Raw genomic sequence first — 26407 nt, 5'->3', positions numbered from 1 at the left:
AACGAGCCAGTCAAAAATTGTCAAAATTCTGAGATTGACTTTAGTTGCCATTCTCTTTTAAATTTAAATTCAAATCTGGAGCAGTAGGTGTAGAGAAATTTTGAGAACCACCTTCTTACCGAAATCAGCTACCTGAAGTGTTGGCTGCCAGATAGAAATGGCCAGGGCTTTCATGGCAGCCCCTGGGTCAGGCACATTTATTACCATGGCTCCTGCGATATAATTGCTTTGTTTGCTTTGGTGAACCTGTTGATGACTAGTTTTACTACTTGATAACTTGAGGTTGAGAACGCTTTTATTATCTTCATATTCCCACCACGCACCACCTGCACAGGACCTGACACAGCGATGGTCACTAAAAGTGGATGGAAGGAAAGAAGGGAGGGAGAAGAAGGGGAGGGGAGTGGGGGGAGGCGGGCTCAGGAGGGCACCTGCTTCCACGCCTGGCAGGTGGCTGTGGGGGGTTGGGGGGCATTCTGCTCTTCTGGAAGCATCCGCCTCCTCTGACTGAGGACAACTCCACGCTGTGGGCTGTGCTTTCTTCCTTCTCACGCACCCCCCTTCCTTGCCCCCCCCGCCCCCCCCCCCGCCCAGTGGAGCTCCCCTCAGACCCTTGTTAAGGTCAGTCTCTTTCTCTCCAGAGACACAATGAGCATTTGACAGTATTCTGTAAAGCAGGCTAGCATAGATTATCTTTTCCTGCAACCACACTCATTTTTCTACCAGCCTGGAAGGTAACGCCCACCTGATTTCCACCATCAGGAAGAAAATTCCTGACCCAGAGAGAATCCTGGGGAGGACACACTCCCTGTCAGAGGGGCTGTCACGGTACCTGGGCGGGGGCAGGGGCGGGGGGGGCGTGCTCGGCTGAAGGCAGGGGACACCTGCGGGTGGATGAGCTTCCAAGGCCAATAGGAGTTGTCCTCCAGACACAACCAACAAAGCCGGGCTCAGGCTTCGGGGTCAAACTTTTTAGAGATGGATTCATCTCTAAAATTCTGAGATGAACGAAAGCAGCGAAGATAGAAGGAGTGAACGGAAGCAAGTCTAGATTATCTGCAGGGCAGGCTGGCTGAGTTCCATTCCACGCTGACCTTGCTGACATGCTCCTCTGTCCCCTCTCCTCGCTGAGCCGTTGGCGTCTCGTCAACGTGCACAAGGCCATTTAATTATTAATCCGAGCAAAACATTATTAGGAAAGTTAAACGGCTGAGGGTGTGTGTGTACACGTGGATACTTTCTGGATTATCTGGCTGTTTTGTTTGGCGGTTCACCTTCCTGGACCCCTGCTCCTCTCCATTTGCGGAGACACCTTTAGTGATTATGCCCAGCGGAGAATTCCCAGGAGCCTTCTGGTTCCTTTCCTCGCCACTCCTTGGCTGTCTGTGGAAATGTTTATTGGCTGTGGAGGGCTCACGTACACAAGAGGTGACTGACCTTGACCTTTGAATGGACTGTGTATTTGCGACCAGGAAAAAGAGCAGTATTTGTGTTTGGTGATGGTTTTATGCCCTTCTGTCAGTAGAGAGTTCTTTATAGGGCTTGTGGATGGCCCAGGGCTCCAGGAACTCTCATGGTTATTTAGCCAATGATTTTAATGAGTCTCTATAAACTCATTCTTTTTATATTAATAACAGGGAGGGAGAAGTTGGGAGGTTAAATGTGGAGAAGGATGGGGTTTAGCTTCACTGCTCGGGGCCATTGGGCATTCTTCTACGGCATCAGATGCAGCCTGTTCTCATTATTGACTTCTTCCTTTGGCTGTCATTCTTTCTTCTCTTCCTTCCTTCCTTTCTTTCTTCAACATTTACTGCATGCTTACTATGTCTTGGACACAGTGCTAAGTGCTGACGATACAGAGATGACCAGCATGCGGCCCCAGCCCTCCTGGAACTTGATTGCATGGGGGAGGCAGAGGCAGATCTTTCCAAAACAGTGGGCAAGCGTAGAGGTAAGCTCAGTGGAAAGGCCCTTCACCCAGCTTGGCTTGGGAGAGAAAACAGAAAGCTTCCTGGGGAGATAGCTAGATGATTGAGTAGGATTGGGGCTGGGAGAGAAGCAGGGCCCCAGGCCTTTACCTGGCAGGCAAGTAAATCATGTAGTTTAAGAGCCCTGGAAAAGGAATTGGGATGAAGGATGTTGGGGCTGAGGGTTTTCCATGGCTGGATGACAAGGGGTTTTGACATCACCAGGTGTGGTTAGGACCAGATGGGCAGGGCAGCCATGATGCCTCCTTCTACCCTGGGACAGTACAGGGGACCCACCCAGGAAGCAGAGCAATGAGCCAAGATGCCTGCTCAGATAGCTGACCCGAGGGAATCCTGGCAGAAATGAGAGCCCACGTGAAGTCAAGGCCACCCTTGAAGGCCAGTGTTTGGGGTGAAGCGTGGTGTGAGGGTAAGCTGGCGGGGTAAAGAGGTGTGGGTGAAGGTCAGTGCTCACCAGGGTGAGGCGACGAGGGCTGAGAGGTGGGAGAACGCGCCGCTCTCACTGGTGCTACAAATGGTGCTGGGAGTTCAGGACTCAGGAGAAGTTCTTCTGGCCACTCCAGGCAGGTGGCCGCGAGCTCTTAGGCTTTCCAGGGGCACAGCCCAACGTTGGCTGCTCCATGAGATAAAGAGAGCAGGAGGGCTCTCACAACATCAGGAGTGTAAGAGGGAGTCCGCAGAAGGATCCTTAATTCCCATGTTGTGGCGGCCTCGGCCTAGGAGTAGAAAGAGCACATAGGAGTCAGAAAAATCTAAGTAGCAGAAAGATAGCCTGAGAGTAACAGCCACTGTGGTAGTCAGTGTCTCCTCTGTGGCAGAGTGTTTCTTACGTATTTATTATGATTTTTATTTTTTCCATTATAGTTGATTTACAGTGTTCTGTCAATTTCTACTATACAGCAAAGCAACCCAGTCATATATAAGAATATATATAAAAATTATATATATTCTTTTTCTCACATGTCATATGTATTTCATTTAACCCTTACACAACTATAGAATAGTATATGACGATAGACGTTATTACAATGCCTTCCTCTTATAGGTGGGGAAATCAGAGTTTGGAGAGGTCATGGGTAGGAAGTCATAGAATCACATTAGAACCCAAACCATTCTAATTCCAGAGCCCCTGATCTCAACTGCTCTCCTTACTGTGAATAAATATTCAGTGCAGGCCATCTTGGACCTAACCACTGGACCACAGCCCACCAGCAATGGTGGAGTGGAGGAGTTCCTTCTGTGGCTCAGAAGTAATGAACCTGACTGGTATCTGCGAGGATGTGGGTTCGGTCCCTGGCCTCACTCAGTGGGTTAAGGATCCTGCGTTGCCATGAGCTGGGGTGTAGGTTGCAGATGCAGCTTGGATCTGGCATTGCTGTGCTGTGGCGCAGGCTGGCACCTGCTGCGCCGGTTCGACCCCTAGCCTGGGAACCTCCATATGCCAAGGTTGAGGCCCTAAAAAACAAACAAACAAAAAAACCAAAAAGAAGAAAGAAAGAAAAGAAAAAGAAAGAAATGGTGGAGAGGAGAGACTCTAGGGACTGGGATCTCAACACTGCAAGTTGTTATAAAGATGCATAATTTAAAATTTTCCATTTCTTTAATTAGCATAGTCTTAGTGCATTAAAAAATACTAGTATTAGCCAAAAAACATATGATATAAGGGGAAAATAGGGATTAGAAGACGGGCTCTCCGAAGTCTGTTACCTTGATAGTTACAGACTGTGTCCCTGCAAAATTTATCTGTTGAAGTCCTTTCCCCAGTGTGATGTCTGGACCCTTTGGGAGGTAATTAGGTTTACAGAAGATCATGATGGTGGGGCTCCCAAGATGGGATGGTCACCGTTTAAGAAGAGGACAGAGACGCCAGAGAGCTGGCTCGCTCTCGTTCTCCCTCTCCCTCCCCCTCCCTCTCTCTCCCTCTCTCCTCTCTCCCCCCCTCCCCCTCCCCCATTTCTCCTTTCTCTCCCCCCTCCCCCCTTTCTCTCTTCCTCTCTCTCTCTCTCTCCGTGTACTTCCACATGAGGACACAGTGCGAAGGTGGCTGTCTATAAGTCAGGAAGAGAGACCTCACCAAGAACTGAATATGCCCGCACTTTGGTCTTGGACATCTCAGCCCACCGAGTGTTGAGAAATAAATGCCTGTTGTTTGAGTCACCCAGCCCATAGCATTTTGCCATAGCAGCCCAGATGGACCATATCAGCAGGTGGTACCAGCAGCTGGGTGGACACACTCCCCCATGTGTGTGTCCATGAACTAAATCTTCTCAGTTATTGGCCGTATCTTAAGACCCTCACTCTCTACATAACATTTGGCTGTTCTTTTCCTTATTGACATTTGTGATGAATTGGTGCAATCATACCTTTTTCAAAAACCTTCCAGGGAAAGTATTTGAGTTGCTTTATGATTCTTCTGCAGATGGGATGCTGGGCACTGCCCGCTATCTGCAGCCCCAGATGAATGAATGGGGAAGCGTGCAGGTGATTCTCACCACTGAGAGAAGAGCTAGGATCTGCAAAAACCACCGGGCTGCCTGCCTTGCTCCTTCCTTGCTCTGAGTGTCCTTGACGGGCCTGAGGGGACCCATCAAGTGTATCGCAGCTGGAGTTCCTCTGAACACTCACCAGACCCCCAAGCTGTGTGGTCTCGCAGGAATTTGCCACAGGGAATCTGCTGTGTGTTCAGAGGGATTGCGGCCGCAGGACCCTTGAGGTGGTGGAGAAACGTGTCCTGGAAAAACAGATGAGCAGAGAGCTGTGGCTTGGGAGGGGGACAGCAGCACACCTCAGACGTCCTTTGCAGCCTTGCAGAGGAACCGCACTGCTTCTCAACTGGGTGGCCCATCCAGTCCCCAAGTAGGAGGGACCTGCCAAGGTCGTCCAGTCCGGCACATCTCAGTCTGTTGGCTGCAAGTGTTTCATCTGGGAATTTTGTCCAGGGAGAGATGCTTACTCAGTAGGTGGCAGGTGAGGTGTCAGAGCCTGCAGCTTTAACAAGTTCTTGGGTGAGGCCAGTGTTGCTGGTGTGGGGACCACCTTTGGAAGAGCAAGGATTTGCTCTTGCCCTCTGTGTCCAGGTAGGCTGTCGGTGACCATCTTGGTCTCATAAGAAGCTATCCTGCTACAGAGGAGGACATGGTTCAGCAGCTTTCTTACTTTGCAGAAAGACCAAATCTCTTTAGTCAAAGGCCACTGAGGCCATTTGCCAAGTTCTGCTCTCAGTGGCGTTGGAGCTCCAGAGAAGCCCTCTCTCCTATCATAGTCTTTGGTTATTTAAAGGCTGCCGAGTCAGACCTGTTTTTGAAAGCACTGCTTCCTTCTCTGTTCTTACACCTGCATTCTCCAGTTTGGTCAGGAGGAGCGAAATTATGGGGGCAGAGTTGGCATTTGCAACATTCGCGTAGCTGCCCATCCAACCGGAACATCCTCCCACGCCCGCACACTCTCCACTCCCAGCTTTCTAGTTTTCTAGAATAAAGGGGAGGGCGGATGTCATGAAAGTCCAAACCTGAAGGAGGATGAAAATCTCCACTTAACCTTTGGCCTCATCACGACGCTCCTCAGAGTCTCATCTTAGTGTTGATCACGGGTCCCAGGGGCCAACTCTGGGTTTTCTTTTTTCTTCTTGGCTTTTTATTTCTTCCAGTTGGGAGCCTTGGAGGCAAGGATGCAGCCTTCTACTTCAGCTGAGCAGAGGAAGGGGAATCACCCAGGTGTCAAGCCACTTCTACTTCTGTTTTAAATCCCCCCTGAGCTCTGCTTTCGTTCTGCCCTAGAAAGATCCGCTATCAGCTTTCTGTGCCTTTGTGTGACTTTAAATCACTGGGTTTCCTCTCTTCAGGGTACTTGTCTTTTCAAACCTTTCTATAAGTGAGGAATGAGAAGACGTGTCCTTTGTGAAAAAGGCTAATGGTCTCCTGGTGACATGTCATGTTATGTACCCACTTGGAATGGCAGGGGAGGGGGCGCTGCCACTGACATTGCCTGCAGTAAAGAAGCCATGCCCCTTACAGGTTCACACGGATATTCTGGGGGGAAGGATGGATTCCTCCAGGAGAAAGTGAACTTTTCATGACAGTCTGTGCAAAGGTTTCCAGAGCACACAAGAGTGTCCGGAAGTGCACAATTAGCCTGACTTCACTCTCTGCAGAACACCCTTCATCATTTTGAGAAGGTAAAAGGAGACAACCAGAGCAGGGACGAGATGGCGACTTCTCCCGGTTTATTCTGACAGCCAGCATGCAGGGCGCTCAGTGTGGGGAATATGACTCACCAGCCTTGGTCATGACTCTGGGCCCAGGATTCTCAAGTGTTCCAAAATTAGCAGCCAGCCTTGTACACCCACAGAGTAGTAAGACACATCCCATTGAAAACACTCAATCCGTGGGTAAATACATGGAGAAATGGAAGGTTAAAAGAGCTGTAGATTACTTTAGCTCTTTGTTCGCCTGGACAATCTTTCTGGAGAATGTAGGTCTGTCTGTTTCCCCATTGATTACCTGTTCGGTCATCCATTCAAGAAGCTTTTGTTGGAGTTCCCTGGTGGCCTAGTGGGGGAAGGATCTGGTGTGGTCACTGCTGTGGCTTGGGTCACTGCTGTGGCACGAGTTCAGGCCCTGGCCTGGGAACTTCTGCATGTTGCGGGCATGGCCAAAAAAAAAAATTTCTTTTCAGTATCTTCCCCGTGCCCGGCACTGTTCTAGGTCTGAGGGAGGCAGCAATAATAAGGAAATCCTTCCTCCTGTGGAGCTCACGGTTCGGGGGAGGGGGGCAGCCTTGGGCAAGGGACTTAAGCTCTTCTAGTTTCCTCATCTGTGAAGTGGGAATAGCAATGTACCTGGTTCATTGGATTCAGTGGGTAAGATATAGAGAGAGTACACATCAGGGGGCCTGGTGCTTAGCAGGGATTTAATTAACATGATCTGTGAGCTGCTGCTGAGGAACAGTTGGTGTGGGACTAAGATTACTGGTGTCCTGATATGCTTGTTGGTGCCATGGTCGAATCTCCCCCAGGGAGCTTAGGACCTCGGCAATGCCACAGCCGGGAGCCTAGCCCCAGTGGGGATAGGACCAGAGATGCTGAGCTCAGCATAAGCCTCCACCCCATTGGCCAGAGCTGATCCCCAATCAGTTGATTTAAAGGAGGTGGGTAATCAGTTAGTGCCTGATGGTCAGGATGATGACGATGATGATAAAGAATCTGCACAAAGGAGTTCCATCGTGGCGCAGTGGTTAATGAATCTGACTAGGAACCATGAGGTTGCGGGTTCGATCCCTGCCCTTGCTCAGTGGGTTAACGATCAGGCGTTGCCCTGAGCTGTGGTGTAGGTTGCAGACGCAGCTTGGATCCCGCGTTGCTGTGGCTCTGGTGTAGGCCGGTGGCTGCAGCTCCGATTGGACCCCTAGCCTGGGAACCTCCATATGCCGCGGGAGTGGCCCAAGAAATAGCAAAAAAAGACCAAAAAAAAAAAAAAAAAGAATCTGCATAAAGAGTAACTCACATGTATAGTCATCCATTTTATGAACTCAATTTTACAGTCATCATCCATTTCCTCTTTATTACGGGGACCCACCCAATCTGACAGCTGCACAGGGAAATAGAGTCTGGGAATGCCAAGGTGTGTCCCCTGGTCGTGGTCCCACAGCTAGGAAGGAGAAAGTCAGATTGTAAAGGCAGCATCGCCCGCCTTCAGCTAGTAAACCATGCTGCCTCCTAGCCCTGCAGTTTCTCCCCTGGGTCTCCTTCTTGGTGAGGTTTCTGGACACGTGCAGGCACTGGTAGCTTCTGGTTGGAGAGCTCACGTAGAAGTCCTTATGGGCATCTGTTAACACAATCTCATGGTATTATCATTATGTGAATGTGAGTTTCTCAATAGATCCTACTATTTCTGTATTCCTGGTGACTTCCAAGAGCTCCTTCTGGTTAGAAAAAGGTAGAGTAGACCCCCTTTCCCCAGTGAGGATCTGGCTGCTGGTGGTGTTGGGTGGAGGTTAGCAGGCAAAGCCGTTTTGAGAAGGTGGCTTCCATATCAGCTTCTGTTGTAGGATTCCAGGCAAGTGCTGAGTTAGCTCCACCACCAGCCAGTCCAGTCACTCAGCCCCATTCATAAAGGTCAAGGCTTCTTCCTCAGTCAAAGAGAAAAGGTTTAAACACACAATGAGAGGGAGCTGTTGCTTTAATTTGCCTTGACAAGGGACATCCATCATCTTTGGGCTTCCTTCCGGTTCTGTGATTCTAGAGTCTGAACAATCTTGAGCTGAAGATAGTTTGAAGCTGGGCTAAAAAATCCCAGTGGGAAGAGAAGAAAGGGAACCTCTTAGAGGGCTTGCAAAGCGAGTGGGGCGAATGAGAAAAGCTTTGAGATTTTTCCATTTGGAGAGCTGCTTGCCTTTAGAGTCATTTTTTTCAGCTCTGCTGGGTTCACCTTTCGACAAGGCATGCTGCTCTGAGATTTAAATCAGCTCATTTGTCTGGCTAATTGGTGTGGCTTGAAAGTAGCAAAAGAGCAGGTAATCTGAGGGCTGGCTCCTCGGCTGTGCCTGAAGCAACCTGCAACAGACCCGATTTGCACGTCCCCAATCTTCGTGGGCCTTCGGTGGCCTCCTTTCCCAAGCCCAGGGAACAATTCCCCGCCCTTTTCCATGGTCTTCTTGCTGTCTCAAGGTGTCATGGAGCCAGACAGGCCTGGCGTGATTCCACCAATAGTTAGCTATGTGACTCGAACATATGCAACCTCTCTGAGCTTCAGTTTTCTTACCACCCCCCCAAAATGTGACCACACTAACCTGTAAGCTATTACAGAGTTACTGCGAGAGTCAAGTATGTCTATATGTACATAATCATACTTATTTTTCCTTTTTACGGCCACACCTGTGGCATATGGAGGTTCCCAGACTAGGGGTCGAATGGGAGCTTCAGCTGCAGGCCTACACCACAGCCACAGCAACGCCAGAGCCGAGCCACATCGGCAACCTATGCTACCAGTTGCGGCAACACCAGATCCTTAACCACCTGAATGAAGCCAGGGTTCAAACCCACATCCTCATGGACACAACGTCAGGTTCTTAACTTGCTGAGACACAAGAGGAACGCCCATGATCATAGCTGATTGAAAAGCTTTTGAGTAGGCATCTCGTACATGTAACCATGGGAACTTAAGTTGTTTAGTGTCTCTGTGCCTCAATTTCCTCATGATAAGATGGAGATAACAATACTACCTACTCCACTGATTTGGAGCAGTGATTAAATGAGTTGATACGTGTAAAAGGCTTGGAATAGTCATTGGCAGGTGGCATGTGCAACGTGTTAGCTGTCAATATTATCATTACTCTTACGCAACACACCCAGCATAACACCTGGCACAGAGGAACGCTAAAGACACACTAACTCCCTGCTCACCAACACCTTTAGTAGCTGCTGCTCCTCTGAAACTCCTTTCTCTCTCATGGTCCTCCTTGACCAAGCTTCTGTCCAGCTAATGGGTGCCTGGAGTTGCCCAGCAATCGGGCATTTAAGGCTCTTGTTTCGTGGCCCAGGTAAGTCAGCAGGTGCATCCGGAAGAGACCAAAGGGCTGAGAAGGATCAACCACTTTCATTGCCTTTGTTCCATTGTTTGTTCAGAGCTCTAGCCTCAGGGACACCCCAGAAAGGGAAACCAGACTACGTCTCAGGAAGCAGGCAGGGGTGCTGCCTTCCTGGTAGGAGGTATCCCCAAAACAGATTGGACCCCTATATTTGTTGGCTCTTGGCACACGCCAAAGGAAGCGCTAGATGAGACTTGGTAGGGATGTTTTCCTAAGCCCACACACGAGGCAGGATGCGATGACTTCCAGTCCCAAGAATTCAGCTCTGCACGCAGCACTAGGCTTCCGCTTGTGGGCAAGGGCTTCTGGCACTGGGGGCCTTCCAGGGAGGATCACTCCGGAGAGGCCTTGGCGAGGGAGGGGAAGCTGGGCCACTGGCGCCACTGACCACTCCACTGGTCCACACTGGCTGTGCTGGGGCTGCACGGAAAATCCCCTCTCATCAATCAGCAGAGTCAACCATCTATGAGGCCCTTAGCTGGCACAAGGCACCCTAGAAGGCACATGGAACCCAAGGCCTAACCAGGCCCTCAAGGAGGTCAGGAATTTGCTGGAAGGAACCGAAGTATTTAAAAAGTAAACTAATAATAGCAGGATATCTGAAGTCATCTGCTTGTCCTTGTACATATCAGTGACCTGTAAGACTCTTTAAATTCCTGAGATTCTAGGTAGAGCAAATCCCACTAGCAGAGGCGTAATAACAATAGCAGTATCTGCTGCATGCTAGGCACTCTTCTAAAGGCTTTTATATATTATTTCTTTCCATTTCCACAATGACTGTTTGTAATCAGCATAGTTGTCCTTATTGTTTTTCTCTCTCCTCTTTGTCCCTCCTGCTTTTGGTGGAAAGCAAATAGTATTCATGGTGGAGAATGATCGTAGGCTGGGAATTTACCTTTGAGTCATTGTATTTCATGGCGCAGAAGAGCTGGAAGGGGTTTTAGAAATGGTCTCACCCAATTCCTTGTCTGGCAGATGAGGAAATGACCCAGAGGCTTAGCACATCTTCTAAGGGCTTGGTGGTAAAACCTCAGCTGGAATCCAGGTCTCCGGACTTCCTGTTCAGGGCATTTTTTACACCGTCATGCCAGGCCATTCCATTTGCCCCACTGATACCCAAAGAAGTTTGGACTCATTTAGCATGGGAGCGACAGCTCTAAGCATAGGACAGGCTGTTAGGCTCAGGAGGGTCAGTCAGTCTTCTCCGGCTCTACTGAGAAGCAAACATAGAAATGTGAGCTTAACTTACTGTAGATCTGATAGGGGGAGTTAAGACATCTTGCAATCTTTCTGGAAATCTCCTATCTGGAAAGCTTATAATGTGATTCCACAGGAAGGCGGAGCCGTGGTCCTTCCTCTTCTTCAGCAGCTGGGTCATAAATGCTGCTCGGAATATTTTCACTCTTCCTCCTACCATCTATCTTTCTGGAAAGGAGAGTAGTGACAGCCATGCAGTCAGCAGACTATAAATATTGCACTTAACCCTCTGTGAAACTAGTTTTGAGAAGCTTTACAGATAACATGGCTTCGTCAGCTTCCCTGGAGAGTTCTTGGCGTTAGTGCCGTCATCTTAGTCCAGGCTTTTGGTTGCGCACACCAGAAACCCCACTTGAAAGAGTTTAGGCAAAATGCATGGAATTCAAGGAAAGGTCGAGTATCCAGATGAAGCAAAGCTCAGAGATGCAAGAAGCCAGGCTCAGGAACCACAGAACCCAGAGACTTCGGGACAAGCCTTTTTCTCGGCCTCTTGTCTCGGATTCTCACTCAAGGTGGCTTCCCTCCCCTCTCCATGGCCATACGTCCATCTGACAGTCTCCTTCACCAGAGATGACTTTTCCTGATGATCTCTCCCATGGGAGGGCTGGTGTGCGTGAACAATGACGACCAGGGTGGTTCTAAGAACGTGACAATTCCAATATGATCACATTGTTTGTCTGGGAGGAAAAGCAGGTCCCAGAAGACTGGGAGGTATTTTATGAGACAAGGATATCCTCTACCCCCTCCTTAGAGATAATGAGTCTGAGAAGAAAACGAGATGCGGAGGGAAAACCCCTGAGATGTCCAAATACAAACCTGGGGAGCGGGATGTGCCCGGGGAAGGATATCCTTTTTCCACAGTGACTGCCCATCCAGTGGGAAATGCGCTGTAGGGCATCTTCTTTGCCTGGGCCCCCAAAGAGGCACACCTGGGTGTGTTAGGACTCGAGACGGGTTTTGAGAGCCGTCAGCTCCCCCCACCCCCACTTCCAAACCCGCTCTTCAGAGAACGAAACTAACAATCCTGTAATTTTATCTGTATTTATAAATCCCTGATCCTTTATGCAGTCTTTTTTCCACTCTGCGCTGAGTCTGAATGTTGCTATTTTCACAGAGGAAATCAGAGGAAAGCGGCTATAATTATAGGTCAAACACCAGCTCCGGAAGCAGCGAAGGCAGCAGGGAGCCGAGGGCCCCGGGCCCTCTTCCGGGTTGCACGCTGGCCCTCTCCCCCTCTTTCCTTGGGCCTAGGTCAGCTCTTCATATCCTTATCTCATATCTTTTCTCCCTTTTGTTTGCCAGCCCAGCATCTCACGAAACAAAAAGGGAAAGTTAGAGCTACGCGCCAACCACTTAAAACTGTGTGATGCCTGGGCAGGCCTGTCCCTTGGAGATAATTCAAATGGAAAAGAAAAGAGAAAAAACAAACCAGCATTTCAGGTCATTGGCCTTTTTAAACAGACCGCCGGCAATATTTACTCCTCCTGAAATAACAGAGTCACATGAAATAAAACTGTGTTCGGTAAAGCCTGCAAAACAAAAGGACAATTTACAGGCTGGCACACTCACTGAGGGCCCTCTGTCTGCTGGCCGGATCGGGGCCTCTGCTTCCTGGTCTCCTGGCTGCTTTCTGCCCAAGGCCTGCGGGAGATCTGCGGGGGTCAAGGTCAGACGGCCCCGGAGACCCTGCTGGACTTGTTTCCCCCCTCAGAGAATTTGGGAAGATGGCCAGAGGATTGAGAGCAGGGCTGCTTGTGGCAAAGGTGGCCTGCACCACAGAACCGTAGCTGGGAAGCCCAGGATGTGGACATTCCAGGAGCAGCTGCCAAGGGCACCCATCACCCTCCCACCCAGTCAGCTCTGTTTCCTCTCTGTTGTCCTTTACCCCTGCTTCTTTATCTGTCACCTGTCACCTGCCCTCGCTCATCCACTGGGCTCCGTTTTCCCCTCACTCTTGCTTAGAGACCCTGCTTTCTTTCTCTCCCTACCTCTTCGTTCTTCTGGGGCCCCTTGTGGAGCTTTATCATCAGTCCTGCTGTGGCCTGGGAGGGCCAAACAGAATTCTAGTTATCGGGTTAATGAATGTGTGGTCACGGGCTGGGCCTGGGGTCATGATGAGACTCAGACCCCACCAAGGGCTCCAGGGAACCTCAGCCCCATTCTTTGAAACTTTTCCCCTTCATTGCCCAAGATTCCTTTTTTTAAAAAGCCAAAAGTTTTTTTTTTTTTTTAAATCATTATATTTGTGAGCATGTTATATTTCTCAGTGCCTTTCATATCCATTGATTTAATCTTTTTTTCTGGTGTCGTCTTTTTAGGGCCACACCCGCAGCATATGGAGGTTCCCAGGCTAGGGGTCCAATTGGAGCTGTAGCCTCCAGCCTACACCACAGCCACAGCAACGCCAGATCCTTAACCCATTGAGTAAGGCCAGGGGTCAAACCTGCGTCCTGTGGATGCTAGTCAGATTCATTTCCGCTGAGCCACGATGGGAACTCCTGATTTAATCTTTGTACCTTGGGACGTGGGAAAGCAGTTGAAGAAATGGAAGAAGAAAGATGTTTGGCAACATGTGCAAGGCAGGCAGACACCTCGGTTCCCTGCTCCCTGGGCTTCTATGCTCCAAAAACGAGAAAATGAGACCCACAGCAGACGCCAGAGAGGGGCTCTTCCAGAATTCAGGGTGAGACATACAACATTAGCACGAATCTCTGGCTTATCAAAGTCGGACACTTTGTTCAGCATGGACTTGGTCGCCTGGAACTTCCTGCCATCAATTTCCCTGTGGGTCTAAGTGTCCTTCCTTGCCATCAACAGCCCAGCAGAAACTGCTCTCATTTTCTTTTGCACGCACCCAAGTACGGACAGGAAGTGGGAAAGAGGCAGCCAGAGGTGTGCATCACATTCTCCATTTTTTACAAGTGTTTCGTGGTTGTAAAGACAATTACGTTCAGGACTCCAATGAAGTCTGTCTATCAACCGCTTGATCAACTGACCTGCCATCTCTTTGTCAACAGATGCTGGGTCTCAGCACCATACTAGGTTCTGCTGTGTCTGTGGGAAAAGCAGACCTCCAGAAAGGGAGGGTAGCAGAACCTATGTGCTTTCCCTTCCAACAGCCAGCACCTGCATCTCTATCTCAACAGACTGCTCTCAGGCTGTGGGATGACCTTTCCTGGGTCTCTGCCAGCAGAATGGCCTGGACCATATACACCCAGGGAGCAGCCTTCAACCAATGAATGACAGGGGCAGGGTCCGAACTCTGCTCTGAGGTCTAATGTCCACTGTTGCCCCCCTGTGGGGCAGAGCTCAAGTTCCCCTCTGTGGGTCCTCACTCGGTATCACTCCCTTCATGGCCTCGATGTTTCCCTCACTGCTACTGGTTTTTTCCTGGAAACACATCTTAAAAATGGCTGGCACACCAATTCTCGCCTTAGGATGTGCTTGTTTTATCTTAAGCTTCTTCCCACGCTGGGCTCCAGGGTCAGAGTGGATGAGGGCGGGTGGAGGGGCCAGAAGACCAGGTCCTCCTTCAGGTACCAGAGAGGGACATCATTCCAGCTGAAAGTCCCAGGGGACAAGGACAGCATGCAGGTGAGGAGCGAGACCATGGCCCAAGTCTGCACAGGATCTGGCTCCCGCTCAGAGAGGGAGGACTGATGGGTCTACCTGGCATTTGACACCTTAGGGGTTTCCAATTCAAAGGAAGGTGGAGCCAAGGCAGGAGAACAGCTTATCCTCACAGGGGGACAGAGGTAACAGCTGCGAGGCACTTGTCTGCGGTGGCTTCTGGGGAGCAGGCGTCCATGGGCACATGGCAGCCACCATCCAGGATGGCCAGAAAAAAAGCCAAGAAAGGGAACCAAGCCCTGCTGCTGCTACAACACGGATGGACTGTGATGAGGAGGAACATGCTAATTGAAAGAGGCCAGACACAAAAGGCCATGGGTTACGTGAGCTGCCCTGGCGTGAAGTATCCAGAACAGGCAAAGGCACAGAGACAGAAGGCAGATTAGTGATTGACAGAAGCTGGGGGGCAAAGAGAATGAAGAGTGACTACTTAGTGGGTATCGCAGGGCTTCTCTTTCAGTGATGATGATGTTCTGGAATGAGGGAGCAGGGATGGTTGCGAGACCTTGTGAATAAACTAAAAACCGTGGAATTGCGCCCTTCAAAATGGTGCAATTTGTGGTATGTAAATTCTCTCTCAACTTTTTAAAAAGGAAGGCAAGAATTGGGAAAATTTAAGGTGATAGAAGGATGACCCAAGGTCTGAATCCACCAGAGCTACAAGCGAATAAAATTTGGTTATTTATGTTGACATCGTCATCTGGTACCCGGATTATTCCCTGTTAGGCTGGCGATTGGGACCATTAGCGATACGTGAGGGTCGAAGGCAGTCCGCCCTTGCAGACTGTCCAGGGTACAACCTCTGTGTTGTACGGGGTGGCCCCGCTCAGGTCCACACTTCTGTGAACTTCTTCGGCCCTTGGGATTCCCGCTGCCTGAGATAGAAAGCTGAGGCTTTTCTCTAATTGTTTCCCAAGTGCTCTCACAACACTGGAAACTCTCTGAGGATAGAGACTGTGTCTTTTTAGGGAACTGGGGACTCCCTCTTCTCCTACCCTAAGCTGAGCACCCAAAGGTGGCTCTTGACCCTGTAACCTTCTCATGCTGACTCTAAACTGGATATAGACGGGGGCCTGACAGCAGGGCCCACCCTGTGTGAGTTTTGGACTCTACGTTCTGTTTGCTGCTCATCTCTTCAGATTCTTCTCCAAAGCTCAGGGGTGGTTCGTGATCAAAATCACAGAGATTTTCCTCATTTCTGTCCTGATACTGGTCCTTCAATGGGAAAACAGGCTTGATCTCTGGAGGTCACATGTCACCCGCTTTTTCTGGGTCATGATACACTCCTGTGTGGAGCAGACTGACTGTGACAATATATTTGATGTTAGACTCCAGCAAAATTGAGGCCTAAGCAACAAAGCCAGTTCAAAAGTCACTGCAGGGAGTTCCCATCGTGGCTCAGAAGAAACTAGTCTGACTAGCATCCATGAGGACGCAGGTTCAATCCCTGGCCTCACTCAGTAGGTTAAGGATCTGGTATTGCTGTGAGCTGTGGTGTAGGCCGCAGATACAGCTTGGATCCCAAGTTGCTGTGGCTGTGGCCAGCAGCTACAGCTCTAATTGGACCCCTAGCCTGGGAACCTCCATATGCCAAGGGTGCAGCCCTTAAAAAAAAAAAAAAAAAAAAAGAGCGCTACAAGTTTTCTCTTTCAGTGGAAGGAAAAGGAACTTCCAATTAAAGTATAGAATTTAGCTCCCTCCATTCCAATTCCTTCTTCATTTCCTAAACTTTCAGGAATAAAAAGAAATCATTTCTGGGAGTTCCCATTGTGGCTCAGCAGGTTAAGAACCTGACATGGTGTCTGTGAGGATGTGGGCTTGATCCCTGGCCTTGCTCCGTGGGTTAGGTATCCAACATTACCGCGGGCTGTGGTATAAACATGTGGCTGTGGCCGGCAGCTGTAGCTCGGATTCGACCCCTAGCCTGGGAACCTCCATATGCCACAGGTGCGGCCCCAAAAAACTCCCACAAAAAATTAAAGAAGTAAATACAAAATTTCTGACAGCAGTTAGTTCCCGCCTGCTCTGGAAAGCCGATCGGGAGAATAGTTACCTCCCAAGTGGGTTTAGTGTGTTGTGTGGGCTGCGGCCCTCTGCCGCGCACTCCTCCAGCCAAGGAACAGCCGGCCTCCCCTCCAAGGCCTGCACTTCATAAGGGTCTCCGGACACGCAGGTTGGGTGTTTACTGGAAGGCTCAGATGAATAGGAATGTCACTTCCTGGTTCCAGAGCTGGCAGACTGCCCGCCCCTCCTGCTGGCTGAGAGCCAGCCGTGGCCTGAGGTCTGCACGTTCTCTCTGCGGCCAGATCCTCAGCATCCCTGAGGCTGGGGCACATCTGGACTCAGAGTTTCTGCCTCCCGAGGGAGTGTGTGAGCTTGCGCACTCTATGTACGTGTTTGTGGGATTTGCATATGCCTATCATGGGTTGGGGTGTTTGTGTGTACGTATGGGTATGTGTACTTTGGGAGTGGAAGTGCTAGGTATATGTAAAAATCCGTATGTATTGTTAAACAGTCTAACTAAAGAAAAACACAAGCAGAATTCCCATCGTGGCTCAGTGGAAACAGATCTGACTAGTAACCATGAGGACGCAGGTTCGATCCCTGGCCTCGCTCAGGGGGTTAAGGATCTGGCATTGCTGTGAGCTGTGGTGTAGGTCACAGGCTCGGCTCTGATCTGGTGTTGCTGTGGCTGCGGTGTAGGCCAGCAGCTATAGCTTTGATTGGACTTCTAGCCTGGGAACCTCCAAATGCCATGGGCGTGGCCTGAAAAAGACAGAAAGACGGGAAGGAAGGAAGGAGGGAAGGAAGGAAAGAGAGAGAGAAAGAAAGAAAGGAAGAAAGAAAGAAAAACATAAGCAAAGAACCATTTGCTATCACCTTAATGAACATCATCCCATGTATCTCTCTCTTTCTCAACACACACACACACACACACACACACACACACACACACACACACACACACACACAGATATAATTTTCCATAAATGGTAACACTATATTGGAGGACTGTTTTCTAAGCTAGAGATCATAGCGGAGAATTACTGAGTGTTTGCTCTGTGCCAGGGACCATGCTGGTCCCTTGACATGGATGAATCTCATTTAAGCCTCATAGTCATTCTATGAGGTAGGTACTATCAACATCCCCATTTTACAGATGAGGAGACTGTGCCATAGGAGGGTAATAAAGATTGGCCTCAAGCTAGTCAGGGGGCAGAACCTGGACTTGGACTCATCTGATTCAGGAACTCTGCTCTTGACCATAGGGCCCAGCAACAGGAGGTAACACAGTCCAACAAGGGAGTTTGTTCCTTCTCATGCACCCCTTCAGCACTTACAGAGTCCCTAAGGCTGGCTATGTCATGAAGGTAAGAATACAAATAAGACACAGGTCTTTTTGAGACTCAAAGTCTTCTGAGGGAGACAGATGCATAAATAAATCATCGCAACTCAAAGTAATGAAGCAGATTACAGCGAGGACAAAGGGGAAGTCATTCATGCTATCCGGACAAAAGAGAGGTGACATTTTCATTGAAAAAAGTGGAGTTCCCGCGCTGGCACAATGGGATCAGTGGCATTTCTGCAGCACCAGGACGCAGGTTGGATCCCTGGCCTTCCTGGCACAGTGGATTAAAGGATCCAGCATTGCTGCAGCTGTGGCATAGGTTGCAATGGTGGCTCAGATCTGATCCCTGGTGTGGGAACACCATAGGATGGAGGACAGCAAAAAGAAAAAAAAAGGAGATGCTATTTGCAAGAGAGTTAAAATGGGGCACAGATAAGGCAGTAAGGCCACTTCAGGCTGAGCAAATAGCATGTGCAAAGGTACTGGAAATCTCAAGTTCATGGTGTGACTGTAGGTGGGGGTTCTCAGATGGGAATGCAAACTGTAGAGGGTCTGGATGCTCCTCGGAGGAGTTTGGCAGGGAGGGAGCTTACCAGGGGGTTTGACCCTGATGGTGTCTTAAAAGCATCTTGCAGGAAGGTTTGGAGTGAAACGGGACCAAGAGCAGGGGCTGTAGTTATGCATCGAGGCAGAAAAACCATGGTTCTCAACCTTGACTGTCCAGGAGCATTGCCTGGAGAAGGAGCCTGGAGCTGAAGAGAGAGGTCTGGGCTGGGGAGGTTTGGGGAGCCATGAACAAATGGATGGAAAGTTGAAGCTATAGAAGGAGATAATGTTTTGGCCAGTTTGGTCTAGGGAGGGGCTGGAATAACAGGAGGCTTTAAAAGCTCCCCAGGTGACTCAGGTCACCTGCAAGGTGAGAGGGTGTTAGTACAGGGGCGTGATCAAGAACACAGGCTCTTGGCTCCACCACTTAGCAGTAAGCATGAGACTCTAGGCAAGTTTTTTAATATCTCTAAGCCTCCAGTTTTCTCTTCTGTAAAATGGAGATGGTAACAGCTACCTCATTAGCTCGAAATTAAGTCAGATAAGGTATAAAAGGGCTTGAGTACTGTTCCTGATGCATAGTAAGCATTCACTACCTAGCTCTTACTACATTGTATTGATTCTTGCAATTGCAAGAGGATTAGAACTAAGTCAAAGGTAGGAGTGAGAGATAGCAAGGAGAATATGAACTATAGGAGTTGCTGTCGTGGCTCAGCAGAAACAAGGCTGACTGGTATCCATGAAGACGAAGGTTTGATCCCCGGCCTCGCTCTGTGGGTTAAGGACCCAGCGTTGCTGTGCACTGTGGTGTAGGTCACAGACTCGGCTCAGATCTGGCATTGCCATGGCTGTGGTGTAAGCCAGCAGCTATAGCTCCGATTCAACCTCTAGCCTGGGAACCTCCCTAGGCTGTGGGTGCAGCCCTAAAAAAAAGGGATAGACAAAAAAATATATGAATTATAAAACATTTCAGGGAGTTCCTGCTGTGGCACAGCATTGTTTCAGCTGTGGCATAGGTCACAACTGGGGTTCAGATTTGATCTGGGAACTTCCATATGCTGCAGCTGGGGCCATAAGGAAAAAAAAAAGACATTTCAGGAGTGGAAAGATGGAGCTTCATGAGCCATTAGATAGAGGGTAGGGTGAGGGAAAGAGAAGAACTGAAGAGAACGCCCTGATTTCCAGCCCGAGTACCTCAAGAAATGGTGATGCCATCACTGAGTTTGGGAGTGAAGGGGGGAAGAGAGGGTACGAGGCGAGGGGAAAGGCTAAGAGAAGTACTTGGAGGGAGAAGATAAGTTGGTTTAGACATATTGAGTGTGACGTCTGTGGGCCATCTGGAAGTACATCTGGCAGGAATTTGGAGTGATGGTCTGAAATCAAGAGGACTCTGGGCTGGAGATGCTTTTGGGGAGCTATGAACACGTGGGTGGAAAGCTGAAGCTGACGAAGTAGATGATGTCTCTACATAATGAGACGAGAAGAGGCGTTCCCACTGTGGCTCAGTGGTTAATGAACCCAACTAGTATCCATGAGGATGCAGGTTTGATCCCTGACCTCGCTCAGTGGGTTAAGGATTTGGCATTGCCCTGAGCTGTGGTGTAGGTCACAGATGCAGCTTAGATCTGGCGTGGCTGTGGCTGTGGCTGTGGCTGTGGCTGCGGCGGGTGGCTACAGCTCCAATTTGACCCCTACCCTGGGAACCTCCATGTGCCACAAGTGCAGCCCTAAAAAGACAAAAGACAATGAGAAGAGATGAGGGCCAATTCTAGAAAAGGCAAATACCCACATTTAAAGGGGGAGGTAGTGGATAAGGGAATCTGTTCCCCACGAAGGAATAAAGTAATGGGAATTATAAGGAAAGCACTAAGAAATAGCTGGCTGCCATCCGCAGGGAAAAAAAGAAGCCTGAATTTGAAAGAAGTCTGGTTGAAAGTGTTGAGCAAAATAAGGTTTTTTTCATGTGGTCACTTGGATTCTAGGATGCTCGAAAAGACTTTCGGTTTTTCTCCTTTTGCCCACTCCTTTCAAAGGGCATCTTTTCCTTTCCAAACTTGATGGCAGACACTGGGAGCAGGAGCAGTGGCACAAAGCCTCTGCCACATCCCGCCTGGAGGCGGTGCTGTATGGGGCTGCTGGGAATCACTACACAGGCAAAGCTGCAGGCACACACTTTGTACAAGAAGGCCCCTGCTTGAAGCCCTCAGGAGCCAGCCTGGGGAAGGCCCCTGCAGCCCAGCACTCCTCTCAAGCCGTGACTCACAGAACTTAGCTGACCGCTTCCTCCACGTCAGGCCCCCTCATCTCCCTTCTCCACCAGGAGGATGTGTTTGAAAAGTAGCTCCTCTCCACAAAAGGTTTAGATGACAAGGTCACTCCCTGAGCCCAGAGAGAGAGCTCAGACGGTCAGAGTGGGAACCCAGGAGTGTGTAAACAGCCTGGACACCAGGGACAGTGGAAAACTTTCTGAAGCTCCTGTCTGACATTAATGGTTCTCAAAGTTTGGGCCAGGAGTGTCACCTGGGAGCTTGTCAGACACGCAGACGTGCACGGCCAAGCTGGTGACTCTGGGCCTAGAACCCAGCAATGCCCTCCAGGTGGTTCTGATGCTTGCTCAACTTCGAGAGCCTCATCCTGCATCATCAACAGAACTGGAAACACCAAGGTTAGCAGTCAATCTCGTTCGGTATCTCTTGCTCTCGTACTCAATTCCGTAGACAGTAGAGCATGATAAATGCGAGTCAACAAATATGTATTGAGGATCTGGTATGTGAAAAACTCCTCAAAACACTGAAGCCAAACACACACACACACTCTTTAGAAGCTTGTACGTGTGGGAAGTAGTGGGACACACAAAATTAGGTCAAAGGGTAAGGCAAGGTGTAAGTGCAGAAACGAGTGGTTTTAGATGACACGGCAAGGGGAGTTCCCATTGTGGTGCCTAACTAGTATCCATGAGGTTGAGTTCAATCCCTGGCCTTGCTCAGTGGGTCGGGGATCTGGCATTGTCTTGAGCTGTGATGTAGGTCCCAGACAAGGCTTGGATCCCATGTTGCTGTGGCTGTGGTGTAGGCTGGCAGCTGTAGCTCAGATTCAACCCCTAGCCTGGGAACTGCCATAGGCTGTAGGTGTGGCCCTAAAAGGCAAAAAAAAAAAAAAAAAAAAAAAAAAAAAAAGATGATACTGCAAGGAAGCAATCAGCCAAGTCGAGAATGTAGGAGATTCTGCAGAACCCAGTTTGTTTACTTACTTACTTAGGCAATGGTGTGGGGGAGAAAGTGGTAAAAATGGACTATTCTAGTTTAAAAGGAGTTAAAAGAGATCTCACAAGCATAACCAATCACAACGAGGAAGTGCGACCTTGTTTGTATCCTGATTAAAACACACCCAACTCTAAAAATGATTTTTAAGGCAGTTTGGGAAACGAATGTCCTCTGAGTAATAGATGATAAGAAAGAATTATTATCAGTTTTGTAAGCTGTGATAAAGTCATTGCTGCTATGTAAGAAAATGTCTTTTTTTTTTTTTTTTGAGATGCATGCTGAAGTAGTTGGGTATAAATTCACATAATGTCTATAATTTGAATTAAAATGGTCCACCCTCTCCCCCCACCCCCAGAAAAAAAAAGGTTTCAGGCAGGATAGATGAAATACATGTGGCAAAACTCGATGGCTATTAAAGCTGACTGGTGAGTTTATGAGGGTTTTGGATGTGCTTGGAAGCTATCATAATACAAGTTTTTGTTTGTTTTTAGGGCTGCACTTGGGCATACGCAAGTTCCTGGGCTAGGGGTCGAATCAGAGCCCCAGCTGCTGGCCTACGCCACAGCCACAGTCATGCCAGATCCAAGCTACATCTGCCACGTACAACCCAGCTTGCAGCAACGCTGGATCCTTAACCCACTGATCGAAGCCAGGGATTGAAACCACATCCCCATAGATACTAGTCGGGTTCTTAACCAGCTGAACCACAACGGGGGCTCCAAAATAATTTGGCTGTTCTTTCTTCTTCTTTTCTTTTTTAAAGGCCACATTCATGGCATATGGAAATTCGTGGGCCAGGGATTGAATCTGAGCCCCACTGCTACGGCAACACCGGATCCTTTAATACTGCTCTGTGCCAGGGATCGAATCTGTGTTTCTACATTGAGCGAAGCCACAGCAGTCAGATTCTTTTTAGGGCTGCACCAATGGCATACGGAGGTTCCCAGGCTAGGGGTCGAATCAGAGCTATAGCCGCTGGCCTATGCCACAGCCACAGCAATGCTAGATTCAGGCCGAGTCTGTGATCTACACCACAGCTCACGGAAACACTAGATCCTTAACCCACTGAGCAAGGCCAGGGATCAAACCTGCATCCTCATGGTTTCTAGTCAGACTCATTCCTGCTGAGCCAGGACAGGAACTCCTGCAGTCAGATTCTTAACCCACTGTGCCCCCGCAGGAGCTCTACAAGTTTGTGTTTGTATTTAATGGGTGGTGCAGACCTGAATGGTGGCGTAGTTCAGAGCTGGGGCCAAGAGCAAGGGCTAGAGCTTCTGGAGGAAGATTTGAGGAGAGGATGCGGCCAAGCACATCCTTCCCCCTTGCCTCTCTCTCCCCCTTCCTAGGAGTTAGTATCGCCCCCATATCAAGGTGCCATAACCAGGGTACCATAGTAAAAGCAGCCTGGTGGGAGCAGTGGGGTTCCTTTGGGGAGTGGGGAGATTGCCAGAGAAGTCAGCGGCCAAACTGCAGAGGAATGTGGGGAATGCCAGGCCGCATGTCTGGCTGGACTTTGTGCTATAGGCAGTGATGAGGCTTCTGTGCAGAAGATGCAGTGATGAAATCTGTGCCTGGGATGGATTAATTCTGACATGCTGGGCAGGATGGAGTGAATCCAGGAGGTCTTGTGGGAGGCTCTTCCCGAGGTCCAGGCACAAGAAAATGGTCATGGCTTGGACCGTACAGGACTGACAGTGACGAGGGGCCGGTAGAATGACATTTCAAGGTGAATACAGAAGCAGCCAAAGCTGCTAAGACTATGAAGCTAGCAGATATGACTCAACAATTGACTTGAACAGCTAGGGAAGTGGTGGTAGTATTGTTTAATAAAAATGAGGAAGCCAGGCTGATTTGGGGAGACAAGGATTGCTTTCATTTTGGTTTGGTTTGGTTTGGTGTTTTGGCCACCCCATGGCACATGGAGCTCCCAGGCCACGGATCAGATCCAAGCTGCAGCTGCGACCTAAGCCACCGCAACAGCTGGATTCTTAACCCATGGTGCCAGGCCAGGGATCAGACCCCTGTCCAGTGCTCCCAAGATGCTGCCAATCCCTGTTGTGCCAGAGCAGGAGCCAGGACTGCTTTTGAATGTGCAAAATCTGAGGTAAGGACAGAGGAACGAAGCCAAGATATTTCAGATAAAACAGACTGTTCCAAACAATAGACCATTTCATGGAGGGTGAGGAGGCTCAGAGTCAAGCACATCAAATACCGCTTTATGTAAATAAAACCTGATGAAACTTTGGAGCCTGGAGTCTGAAGAAGAATATCAAGAAATGAGTGTTTGAACAGAGAAAAGCAGTGAAACTCTGGGGATGGTGGAGAGGCAAGTGGGTGTTTCCAAGGTGCTGAAGAAACCTTGCTTTCGAAATCCTTCTCTCCAATGATCTTTGCTTCCTGTTTGAGATAGCAGAACCTTCCCGGGGTTCCATCGGGCAGGCCCAGCTCTAGTAGAGTATTCAGTCAGCACCGAGCTGCATCTCGGTTGGATACTGATGGCTGAAGGACATGGGGCATTGGGCTAGAAGCTTCTTGAGGGCGGGGATTCATTCTATTCCCCCAGTCCCAAGTACCCAGGGCACAGCACGCTCTTTCTGAAAATGCCATGGTAGCTGCTGGTGACCTCCCAGGTCTGTGCCCTGCAGAACTAGGGGACGGTTCTGTCATGACTATTTAATTACTGGGCTAACAAACAAGGGGAAAAAAAAAAAAAAGCCACACGGGGCAGGATTTCAAGAGCAGAATTACTTCAGCTGCCTGTGGAAATAACGCTAGTTGTGCAACAAGACTTTTGGGGTGAAAAACACCCATTCGATTTTGGTCCGACAGTCTGACCATTTGTAAAACACAGCCCATTTTTCCTTTTCTGGAGCTGCAGCTAGGACAGTGGTGAGACCTTCCCTCCTCCTCCCCAGAAAAAAATTGAAGGGAGAGAGGCCTGATGTTGTGTGGCACTCCAGAAGCTCTGCGTTAGGTTCTCTGTCTGATTCTCTGTTTCCAGAAAATGACAGCAAGAAGCAATAAGACACAAGGTGGATGTCTTTCTTTCTTTCTTTTTCTCAACTGCCTTCCTTCCGGCGAAAACCCTCTCCACTTCTGCCCGGCCCCTCTTCCTTACCCCGCCCTTACCCCACCACAAACCCACTTCCTCCCCGGAGTCCTAGCCCGCCCACTAACACCCCATTTCCTCCTGCCCTGGGGTCACGCCCAGGCAGCCTGATCCTGGCTGAGAGTCTTACCTCCTCAGCAGTCCTAGACAGAGCTGGCAGGGCCACGTGGGGTCACCTTGGGAGAGGGTAGGCAGCAGTGACTGAGAGTACAGCTGACCTGGGTTCTATCTTGCTGTAATCATTTAAAATACGATTTTCTATTCCTATCTTCATGTTATTAATATCTGAAGAATAGCCACCTCTGAGTCTAACTACATGCCAAGCATAGTGCTGAGTGCCTTACAAGCCTTTCTCTTTTAACCTCCCAGCAAACACATAAAGTAGGTGCTGTCACCGTTCCCTTTTTATCCAGTCCTCTGCTGATGGACACTTAGGTGGCTTCCATGTCTTGGCTCTTGTAAATAGTGCCGCTGTGACCATTGGGGTGCATGCATCTTTTCAAATTAGAGTTTTAGAGTTTTTGTCTTTGGGGGGTAAATGCCCAGGAGTGGGTTGCTGGATATTCTGGTCATCATTTCCTCTTTAAACAGAGGAAATGAGGCGCAGAGAGGTTAAACGACTGGCCCCAGACCAGAGAGCAACCAGGTAGCTGCGCTTGGGTTGCAGGCTCAGATATGCCTAGTTCCGGATCCCCCGCTCTTAACCGTCGCGACAAGCTGCGTAAAAGGCATTTAGCTCGACTTATTCCCATCCGCTGACGCTGACGTGGGGAAGCCCATTTCAAATAGGAAGCTATTTGGGGGAGGAAGCTGGTCAGCAGGGATCTGAGGTCAGACTGATCCAGCAGCCATAGGGACCTGTAACAGGTCATACGCAGGGAAGCCTGCTCTTGCTCAAATGTGCAGTCCCCAAGCCCCAGCTTGGCCAGGCCTCTGGGCCCACATCCTACTTGGGCGAGTGGTAATAGGGCCAAGGTCACAGATTTGATGCCTTCATGGGCCAGTTCACTTCCATCTACGCTGGGGTCACAGGCAATACTCTTAACTTGGGCCAGCATTTCTCAAGTGTAGACCACTGGATGACAACGAAAGTGGCTTAATACAATCTTCTATTTAAAAAAAATAATAATAAACCATAATCACAAATACCCTACAGATGGACAGTCAAGAGTTACAACTTTGTATATAAAGAGAGTTTTCAGAGGTCCTGCTGTGGCTCAGCGGGTTACAAACCTGCCTAGTATCCATAAGGATGCGAGTTTGATCCCTGGCCTTGCTCCATGGGTTAAAGGATCTATAACATTGCTGTGAGCTGTGGCATACATACACAGAAAAGATAGTTTTCTTTCTTTCTTTCTTTCTTTCTTTCTTTCTTTCTTTCTTTCTTTCTTTCTTTCTTTCTTTCTTTCTTTCTTTCTTTCTTTCTTTCTTCCTTTCTTTTAGGGCTGCACCTACAGGCTATGGAAGATCCCAGGCCAGGGGTTGAGTTGGAGCTGCAGCTACTGGCCTTCACCACAGCCACAGCCACAGCAATGCCAGATCCAAGCCATGTCTGCGACCTACACCATAGCTCACAACAATGCCAGATCCTTTAATCCATGGAGCAATGCCAGGGATCGAACCCACATCCTTATGGATACTAGTCAGGTTTGTAACCCGCTGAGCCTCAACAGGAACTCCC

The 26407-nt window shown here is 49.3% G+C and overlaps 2 long non-coding RNA genes across 3 annotated transcripts; one reads left to right on the top strand and one right to left on the bottom strand.

Annotated features, from left to right (window-relative positions):
* Window positions 1–1219: 1219 nt before the first annotated feature.
* LOC146400214 (uncharacterized) lies at window positions 1220–15150 on the top strand. 2 transcript variants are annotated; one of them, XR_014816573.1, is made up of 3 exons: window positions 1256–1428; window positions 1839–1951; window positions 12132–15150. It is a non-coding gene; the product is annotated as an uncharacterized LOC146400214 (long non-coding RNA). The 2 variants fall into 2 exon arrangements; XR_014816572.1 differs by lacking the exon at window positions 1839–1951 and having other exon boundaries at window positions 1220–1428.
* Window positions 7519–12360, bottom strand: LOC146400215 (uncharacterized). Its single transcript, XR_014816571.1, has 2 exons — window positions 11646–12360; window positions 7519–11467 (listed from the first exon to the last, which is right to left on the bottom strand). It is a non-coding gene; the product is annotated as an uncharacterized LOC146400215 (long non-coding RNA).
* Window positions 15151–26407: the final 11257 nt, after the last annotated feature.

The sequence above is a fragment of the Sus scrofa genome, chromosome 9 (genome assembly GCF_054392235.1).
Source record: "Sus scrofa isolate SSC_HxYL_T2T_F1_AM1 chromosome 9, Sscrofa_HxYL_maternal_Yorkshire_Landrace_v2.0, whole genome shotgun sequence".
NCBI classification, from domain to species: domain Eukaryota; kingdom Metazoa; phylum Chordata; class Mammalia; order Artiodactyla; family Suidae; genus Sus; species Sus scrofa.
This window is presented reverse-complemented; position numbering and strand designations above follow the sequence as displayed.